The sequence below is a fragment of the Macrotis lagotis genome, chromosome 4 (assembly GCF_037893015.1).
Source record: "Macrotis lagotis isolate mMagLag1 chromosome 4, bilby.v1.9.chrom.fasta, whole genome shotgun sequence".
Taxonomy (NCBI): Eukaryota; Metazoa; Chordata; class Mammalia; order Peramelemorphia; family Peramelidae; genus Macrotis; species Macrotis lagotis.
Window position 1 is genome coordinate 261,520,991 of NC_133661.1, and position 10,401 is coordinate 261,531,391.

A 10,401-nucleotide genomic window follows, 5' to 3' on the forward strand; every position below is an offset into this window, starting at 1 on the left:
TCCTTCTCTCTGTGAAATATTGAATTTCTCAGTTCCCCTGGCAAGTCAGTCAGGGTAAAAGTCAGGGAGGGAACTTGGCACTAGGCCATAAACTAGTTCACATAAACTAGTGGCATAGACTTGATAGAGACTGGAGGACATGAATATAGTGGTTGTTCTTGGGGCACTTTCCATGTTGATTTTTTTGTATAAGAGACAAGGCTATTATTTTGTTTTTGAACTTAGATAGTGATTGAAGCCAGCTAGCCAGGGGCTTAATTTTTGACTCTCATTTCTATAGAATTAATTCCACTGTGGGGGGGGGGGAGGAGGAAAAAGCCTTGGTGACCATAAAAATTTTCACCAAATATGAATTTGACAATAAAACGGGGAACTTTTTAACTCTACAGTTAGAAAATTCTTTCTGGGTGTGTATGCCCCATTTCTCTAATATAATGAAATTAATCTTCTTTATATATTTGTCCAAAATTAACTGGAAAGCAAGAAATTATTTAGACTGTATCTAGAAAAGACTCTAATGTAATAGAGGATTACATAAGCTATTTTTGATTTATCGTGTCACTTTATAATTAAGTTTGAAATCCTCAACTCTTCCCCTACCCTTGTCTTGTACTTGTAAAGTTCTTTTCAAACCCAAGTATAAAATTTCACTTTTATTCTTATTCAGATTTATCTAATTAAATTCAATCCAATAGTCTAGCAGAGCTTAAAGAGAACTTTTTGGATCTTTATTCTGTCATCTGGTATATTCAAATCAAGTGAGTTTGATATTTCTACTCTTCTAAAATAATGGTATAAGTGCTAAATTGTAAAGGATTTGGGATTAGATCCTTGGGATACACCAGAGACCATCTTCCAAGTTGTCAATGAATAATGAAAAACTCCTCTTTGGTACTGACCATCACTCAGTTTTGAATCTAATCAACAATGCTCTTATTTAGCTCAAATTTCTCCACAAAAATGACAGGAAAGATTTTGTTAGTTCTTTGTGAAAATATAGGTAAACTCAAACTTTGGGATTTCTCATTGGTCCAGTAACTTTTTCAGTAAAGGTGTTAAGCTTAGACTGATAAGATCTGTACTTGACTAAGCCTTGCTTGGTTCCTTGTGATCAGTGCTTTCTTTTCTAGGTGTTCACGAATCATCCTTTTTAATATGTTCTAGGAACTGAAGTCAAGATCACTGGACTTAGTTCTCATATTCCATTCTCTTACCTTTTTAAAAAACAGAGTGACATTTCCCTGTCTCTTGTCTGATAGGATGTCCTCTCATCAAGGACAACTAGGTACTACCTTTCTCCCTATACCTTTTAGATCTCCACTTCCCATTGACCATTTTTCAACTATCCTTTGTAGGTCAAAGATCATAGAGAGAAAAAAAGAAAATCAAGAGTTGAATAACTGTTTTCTCTCAATCATGCATTATCAGCCTCCTGTTCAACTGAGAGAGCTGTCTATACTGATCATCTCTTCTAGCCTCCACACCACACAAACACACACACACACACACACACACACACACACACACACACAAACACACTATCTACTATACCTTAAGAATCCTGTTTTGTTACACTTAAAATTCTTTGCCACTCTTAGTTCATCCTTAAACATCCTTGCTGTCAGTATTCATATAGGATCATGGAATACATTTGTATGTATCATACCTTCCCTCACTTCAATATCTGAACATGCCTTGTTCAATGAATTTCATTTGTATCTACACTATATTCTTTAGCCATTTCCCCTTTTCCTCATCTGTGAAATCATGCTTTTTTTTGCAAAATGTCATCTTTAAAATATAAGCATCTAGGTATAGATTAATTGAATAATTAAACTTCAGCTATTATTCATCACTACTGAACCTAGTTGTAGCCTTCCTCATTCTATTTAAAGAAAAAGCATTATTTTTTTTTATATTGGGTATTCGAGATGTTAAAAAAAAGATCCCATATCCTGGCATCTTATAACTTGCAGACCTTGAATTTCAATACTTCCCGGTTGGGGCAGCTAGGTGGTGCAGTGGATAGAGACTGGCCCTGGAGACAGGAGGAACTGAGTTCAAATTTGGCTTCAGACACTTAATAAACATCTAACTGTGGGACCTTGGGTAAATCACTTAAGCCCATTGCCTTGCAAAAAACAAAACAAAACAAAAAGATCCTCCCCAAAACACTTCCAGGACATATTGCTGATTTTAGCCAGAATTTTTATATACAAAAACTTTATAGTCATCAAAAATTTACATGTGGTTGGGGGTGATGTTCAACCTTGATGGACTTGCTCATTACATCAGTGCAACAATCAAGGACAATTTTGGGCTGTCTGCAATGAAGAATACCATCCGTATCTAGATAAAGAGCCATGGAGTTTGAACAAAGTTCAAGGACTATTCCCTTTAATTTAGAAAAAAAAACCAGATATCTTATTGTCTGATCTTGTTATCTCTTATATTTTTTGTTTCTTCCTTAAGCATATGGTTTCTCTCTCATCACACTCAATTTGGATCAATGTACAACATGGAAACAAAATAAAGACTGACAGATTGCTTTCCATGGGGGTGGGAGGTGGGGGGAGGGTAGTAAGATTGGGAGAAAAATTGTAAAACTCAAATAAAATCTTTAAAAATAATTACATGTGGGGTGGCTAGGTGGCGCAGTGGATAGAGCACCTGCCCTGGAGTCAGGAGTAGCTGAGTTCAAATCTGGCCTCAGACACTTAATAATTGCCTAGCTGTGAGGCCTTGGGAAAGCCACTTAACCCCACTGCCTTGCAAAAACCTTTAAAAAAATTTACATATTAATTTTATGACTTTTATTCAGCCTTGGATCTGTTCTACTTACTCTCCTCCTGTCCCTGCCCAAGTAAAGGGTACAGCTGTGCCCGTTGTCATTTTTTTAATTTTAGAAAGTCTTTATTTATTTTGAGTTGTACAATTTTTCCCCCAATCTTACTTCCCTCCCCCCACTCCCCACAGGAGGCAGTATGATAGACTTTAGAGAATTCCCATAGTATGCACTGGTCGCAGTAGAATGTGATGAGAGAGAAATCATATCCTTAAGGAAGAAACATATAGTATGTGATATAGCAGAATTACATAATAAGATAACATTTTTAAAAAATTAAAGGTAATAGTATTTGGTCTTTGTTCAAGCTCTACAATTCTTTCTCTGGATACAGATGATATTGTCCATCACAGAAAGCTCAAAACTGTCCCTGATTGTTGCACTGACGAAATGATCAAATCCATCAAGGTTGATCATCACCCCCATGTTGCTCTTAGGGTGTACAATGTTTTTCTGGATCTGCTCATCTTGCTCAGCATCAGTTCATACAAATCCCTTCAGGCTTCCCTGAATTCCCATCTCTTCTGGTTTCTAATAGAACAATATGTTCTATGACATACATATACCACAGTTTGCTAAGCCATTCCCCAATTGATGGACATTTACTTGATTTCCAATTCTTTGCCACCACAAACAGGGCTGCTATGAATATTTTTTGTACAGGTGATATTTTTACTCTTTTTCATAGTCTCTTCGGGCTACAGACCCAGTAGTGGTATTACTGGATCAAAGGGTATGTATATTTTTGTTGCCTTTTGGGCATAATTCCAAATTGCTCTCCAGAAAGGTTGGATGAGTTCACATCTCCACCAACAATGTAATAGTCTCCCAGATTTCCCACATCCCTTCCAGCATTGATCATTGTCCTTTCTGATCATATTGGCCAGTCTGAGAGGTATGAGGTGGTACCTCAGAGATGCTTTAATTTGCATTTCTCCAATAAGTAATGATTTGGATCAATTTTTCATATGACTATGGATTACTTTGATTTCCTCATCTGTAAATTGCCTTTGCATATCCTTTGACCATTTGTCAATTGGGGAATGACCTTTTTTTGAAAATTTGACTCAGTTCTCTGTATATTTTAGAGATGAGTCCTTTATCAGAAACACTAGTTGTAAAAATTGTTTCCCAATTTACTACATTTTTTTATCTCAGTTACAGTGATTTTGTCTGTGCAAAAGCTTTTTAATTTAATGTAATCAAAAAGTATCTAGTGTATTTTTAATGATGTTCTCCATCTCTTCCTTGGTCAAAAATTGCTTCCCGGGGCAGCTAGGTGGCACAATGGATAGAGCACCAATCCTGGAGTTAGAAGTACCTGAGTTCAAATCCAGCCTCAGACACTTAATAATTACCTAGCTGTGTGTCCTTGAGCAAGCCACTTAACCCCGTTTGCCTTGCAAAAAACTTTAAAAAAATTGCTTCCCTTTCCAAAGATCTGACAGGTAAACTATTCCTTGTTCTCCTAGTTTGCTTATAATATTGTTTATTATACACAGATCCTGTATCCATTTTCATCTTATCTTGGTACAGCATGTGAATTGTTGGTCTAATCCAAGTTTCTTCTATACTAACTTCCAATTTTCCTAACAGTTTTTATCCCAATAGCTGAACTATGGGTTTATCAAAGAGCAGATTACTATAAACATTTCCTGCTATTGCACCTAGTCTATTCCACTGATCCATCACTCTATTTTTTAGTCCTTACCAGACAGTTTTGATGACTAATGTTTTATAATATAATTTTAGATCTGGTAGGGCTAAACCACCTTCTTTTGAACTTTTTTTTTTCATTAAGTCCCTGGAGATTCTCAACTTTTCTTTCTCCATATGAATTTGCTTAGAATTTTTTCTAACTCATTAAAGTAACTTTTTTGGAATTTTGATTGGTAGGGTACTAAACAAGAAGTTTAATTTTGGTAGAATTGACATTTTTATTATATTTGTTTGGCCTATCCATGAGCACTTTATATATATTTAGGTTTTTGCAAGGCAAACGGGGTTAAGTGGCTTGCCCAAGGTCACACAGCTAGGTAATTATTAAGTGTCTGAGATCGGATTTGAACCCAGGTACTCCTGACTACAGGGCTGGTGCTTTATCCACTACACCACCTAGCCACTCCTGAGCACTTTATATTTTCCCAGTTATTTAAGTCTGATTTTATTTACATGAGAAGTGTTTTGTAATTTTCTTTCAAAAAGTTTCAGAGTCTACCTTGACAGGTAGACTACCAGATATTTTATATTATCTGAAGTTGCTTTGAATGGGATTTCTCTTTCTGGCTCTTTCTGCTGCATCTTTCTAGTCATATATAGAAATGTTGAGGATTTATGAGAGTTTATTTTATATCCTGCAACTTTGCTAAAGTTGTTAATTATTTCTAGTAGTTTCTTACATGATTTTTTTGGATTCTCTAGGTATGCCATCATGTCATCTGTAAAGAGTGAGAGTTTTGTCTCCTTCCCAATTCTAACTCTTCAATTTATTTTTCTTCTCTAATTGCTAAAACTAACATTTCTAATAGGATATTGAATAGTAGTGGTGATAATGGGCATCCTTGTTTCATCCCTGATCTTATTGGGAATGCCTCTAGCTTTTCCCCATTGCATGTAATGAATGCTTGTTGATGGTTTCAGATAGATACTGCTTATTATTCTGAGGAACAATCCATTTATTCCTACACTCTCTAGTGTTTTTAGTAGTAATGGGTGCTGTATTTTGTCAAAGGTTTTTTTCCAGCATCTATTGATATAACTATGATTTCTGATAGGTTTATTATTGATATAATTAATTATACTGTCAATTTTCCTAATATTGAGCCAACCCTACATTCCTGTGATAAATCCTACTTGGTCATAATGTATTATCCTAGTGATAACTTGTTGTAATTGTTTTGCTAAGATTTTATTTAAGATTTTTGCATCTATATTAATTAGGGAGATAAGTCTATAATTTTCTTTCTCTGTTTTAACTCTTCCTGACTTAGGTATCAGCACCATATTGGTGTCATAGAAAGAGACAGAATTCTGTCTTCCCCTCTTTTTCCAAATTGTTTATATAGAATTGGAACAAGTTGTTTATTAAATGTTTGATAGAATTCACTTGTGAATCCATCTGGCCCTGCAAATTTTTTCTTAGGGAGTTCAATAATGGCTTGTTGAATTTCTTTTTCTGGGGTTCTTTCTAGGGTTATTTAGGTATTTAATTTCTTCTTCATTTAATCTGGGCAACTTATATTTTTGTAAATATTCATCCATCTCATTTAAATTATCAAATTTATTGGCATAGAGTTGGGCAAAATGATTCTTAATTATTACCTTAATTTCCTCCTCACTGGTGATGAGTTCAACTTTTTCATTTATGATACTAGCAATTTGGTTTTTCTTCTTTCTTTTTTTAATCAAATTGGCCAGAGGTTTATCAATTTTATTGTTTTTTTTTTCAAAAACCCAGCTCTTGGTTTATTTATTAGTTCAATAGTTTTCTTGGTTTCAATTTTATTAATTTCTCCTTTAAGTTTTAGAATTTCTAATTTGGTGTTTAACTGGGGGTTTTTAATTGGTTCTTTCTCTTTTTTAACTGCATATTTAGTTCATTGATTTCTTCTTTCTCTAATTTATTCATATAAGCATTTAAAGATATAATATATCCCCGAATAGCCAACTTGAGTGTATCCTATAGGTTTTTGTATGTTGGTTCATTATTGTCATTATCTAGGATAAAATAATTAATTATTTCTATAATTTGTTGTTTGATCCACTCATTCTTTAAAATAAGGGGCTTGAGTCAACTAGGAAGCAGAGGCACTGGTGTTGGTGCTGTCCCCCAGGAGCTTGCGGACAGAGCTATGGGGAGAGTACTGGTGCAGGAGAGCTGCAGACACCATCCCTGGGCTCCTCTGGTCTGAGGAAGTCTGAGTCCATGCCTCCTTTACAGCTGAGACCTCTTCCTGAACAAACAAATGCAAACTACTTCTGCCTCAGGCCCAGGTGTGTGAGCAGAAGAGCCAGCCCAGCTGACCAAATGACCTCAGGCCAGGGTAAAGAGCACCATTGATTGAAGGCAAAAGAATTCAATAGCTCCAACTCCTCCCTTCAAGCAAAGGGAGAAGGCCTCAATCAAGGTCACAGACACTCCAGAGAAAGCAACCAGCACCTCCTACTGGCCAGACAGAGAAACTGCACTTAGTGAGTAAAGCTTTTAGTGATCCCAAGCCCCTGTGAACCAGCCCTCCCCAACTCAAGGTCTTAACAAAATGAAGAAGGGTCAGTGGAAAGGTGGATCCCTAGAAAAATTCTTGGAAGGGAAAGACCCTAACTCAGAAAGACCTGGAACCTCTCAGGAGAATACTATCTGGTCTTCAGCACAGAAAGACTTCCTTGAAGAAATAAGGAAGGAGCTTAAAAATTTGGGAGAGACATAATACCTTGCAACAAGAAAACAAAACCTTAGAAAGTACAATTGGACAAAATACAAAAGGAGAATAAATCTCTCAGATCATCAATTGGACAATTACAAAATGAGAATAAATCTCTCACATCATCAATTGGACAAATAAAAAATGAGAATAATTCTCTCAAAACCTCAATTGGTCAAATGGAAAGCTCTTTCAAAAGTAGAATTGACCAATTGGAAAAGGAGTTGCAAAAGGTTAATGAAGAAAACTCCTCTCCCAAAAAAAGAATGGGGTCTACAGAAACTAATGACTCCATGAGACAGCAAGAGTCAGTTAAACAAAATCAAAAAATAGAAAAAAATAGAAGAAAATGTAAAATACCTCATCAATGGGGCGGCTAGGTGGTGTAGTGGATAAAGCACCGGCCTTGGAGTCAGGAGTACCTGGGTTCAAATCTGGCCTCAGACACTTAATAATTACCTAGCTATGTGGCCTTGGGCAAGCCACTTAACCCCATCTGCCTTGCAAAAACCTAAAAAAAAAATACCTCATCAACAAAACCACTGACCTCCAGAACAGATCAAGGCAGGGCAACCTGAAAATTATAGGGCTTCCTGAAAATACTGAAGAGGAAAAAAAAGCCTGGACTTAATATTACAGGATCTAGTGATGGAAAATTGCCCTGATATCATGGAATCAGAGGGCAAAGTAGTTATTGAAAGACTACATTGATCTCCACCAGAAAAAAGATCCTAAAATGAAAACACCAAGGAATGTTGTGGCCAAATTCCAGCCAGAAAGAAACAATTTAAATATCAAGGAGCCACAGTAAGGATCACGCAGGACCTGGCTGCATCAACATTAAGGGATCGAAGGGCATGGAACAAGATATTTTGAAGAGCAAGGGAGCTTGGAATGCAGCCAAGAGTCTACTTTCCTGCAAAGCTGAGCCTTCTCTTCCAGGGAAAAAGATGGACATTTAATGAAATGGAATAATTCCAAAATTTTTTGTTGAAAAGACCAGAACTAAACAGAAAATTTGGACATCAAACAGGAGGTTCAAGAGACACATGAAAAGGTAAAAGAAAAAAAAGGGGGGCGGTAAAAGGAAGAAAATGCAATCCAGAAAGTTGAAACTGGCTATATCCCAGCATGGGGGGGAAAAAAGATTCTCATAAATCTTGCGAATTGTAACTCTAACAGAGAGAATATACCTATCCAGGAATGATGGACATTCATGACCTATCCATGAGACTGCTATCTAATGGGATATAACTGGCTTTAACCCCACTTGGGAGAAAGACTCTAATAACTCTCAGAATTTTGACTCTATTCGATAGAATATACACTGAAATAGAAGGGACAGACCCTCAGAATTTTCTATGACTTAGAGAGAATGATCGAAAAAACACTACCTCCTTAAAAGGGGGGACAGGAAAGACACGGGAGAAGGGAGGGGATTGAATGGGGTAAATCTCATTTCACTAAGTGGTAGAAAATACCTATGGTAATAGAGGGGAAGAAGGGAGCAGAGGAGAAACACCTGAATCTTCTTCTCATCAGACTTGGCTTAAAGTCAACCTACACATACTCAGATAACTTATAAAACATCTAATCTTTCAAGTATTAAAAGGGGAAAAGGGGGGTGACTGCACCAGAGCTGAGCTGGCCCGGGCCCACAGTGGCCACAGCACTGGGCCACAACATGCTCAAGTTGCGCTTCCCCGCCGAGGAGGAATACCCCGACCTGTCCTTGCACAACAACCACATGGCCAAGGTGCTGATGCTTGAGCTCTACGAAAAGCTCCAGGAGAAGGCCACGTCCAGCGGCTTCACTTTGGACGATATCGTCCAGACCGGTGTGGACAACCCAGGACACCCATTCATCATGACTGTGGGCTCTGTAGCTGGAGATGAAGAGTCCTATGAAGTGTTCAAGGAACAGTTTGATCCTATCATTGAGGACAGACATGGAGGCTACAAGCCTTCAGATGAGCATAAGACTGATCTTAACCCTGACAATCTGCAGGGTGGTGATGACCTGGATCCCAACTTTGTGCTGAGCTCTCGTATTCGAACTGGCTGGAGCATCCGAGGATTCTGCCTGCCCCCACATTGTAGCCGGGGCAAGTGCAGGGCCATAGAGAAGCTCTCTGTGGAAGCCCTGGCTAGCCTGGAAGGTGACCTGAATGGGAAGTACTATGCTTTGAAGAATATGACTGAGCAGGAACAGCAGCAGCTGATTGATGACCACTTCCTTGTCAACAAGCCTGTCTCCCCACTCCTCTTGGCCTCTGGCATGGCCCGAGACTGGCCTGATGGCAGGGGCATTTGGCACAATGACAACAAGACCTTTTTGGTTTGGATCAGTGAGGAAGATCACCTGAGGGTCATCTCTATGCAGAAGGGGGGAGAACATGAAGGAGGTGTTCACATGCTTCTGCAATGGACTCACCCAGATTGAAACCCTTTGTAAGACCAAGAACTATGAGTTTATGTGGAATCCTCATCTGTGTTATATCCTGACATGCCCCTCCAACCTGAGTACAGGCCTACGAGCAGGTGTGCATATCAAACTTCCTCACCTGGGCAAGCATGAGAAGTTCGGTGAGGTGTTGAAGAAGCTGAGGCTGCAAAAGAGGGGGGACAGGGGGTGTGGACACAGCAGCTGTGGGTGGTGTCTTTGATGTCTCCAATGCTGACCAACTGGGCTTCTCTGAAGTGGAGTTGGTACAGATGGTGGTGGATGGTGTGAAGATGTTCATTGAGATGGAGAAGCATTTGGAGCAGGGGCAGTCCATCGATGACCTTATGCCAGCCCAGAAATGAACAGTTGCACCCCCCCCCAATTCTGCACTTCCTAATTTATTGGATGAATGAATAACCATCCTTTCCCCCTGTGGCACCCTGGGGGGCTCTGGATGCAGCCCACCTTATCATGCTATAGAGAAGTCTTCCTTCCATCCTTTGGTGTTAGAGTTTTATTTTTGATGGCTGAGATGTTGCTGAATGCAGAAATAATAAACTATTGTTTTGGCCTGAAAAAAAAGGGGGAAAAGGGGAGGGGGGACAGAGAAAGGGAAGGAGAAAGGGAAAAAGAGAAGGGGGAAAGAAAGGGTAGGGTGTGACATAGGAGGGCAAACACGCTGAAGGGAG

At 38.5% G+C, this 10,401-nt stretch overlaps 1 pseudogene; it reads left to right on the top strand.

The window, feature by feature from the left end:
* Positions 1-6,872: 6,872 nt before the first annotated feature.
* LOC141522900 (creatine kinase B-type pseudogene) lies at positions 6,873-10,074 on the top strand (annotated as a pseudogene).
* Positions 10,075-10,401: the final 327 nt, after the last annotated feature.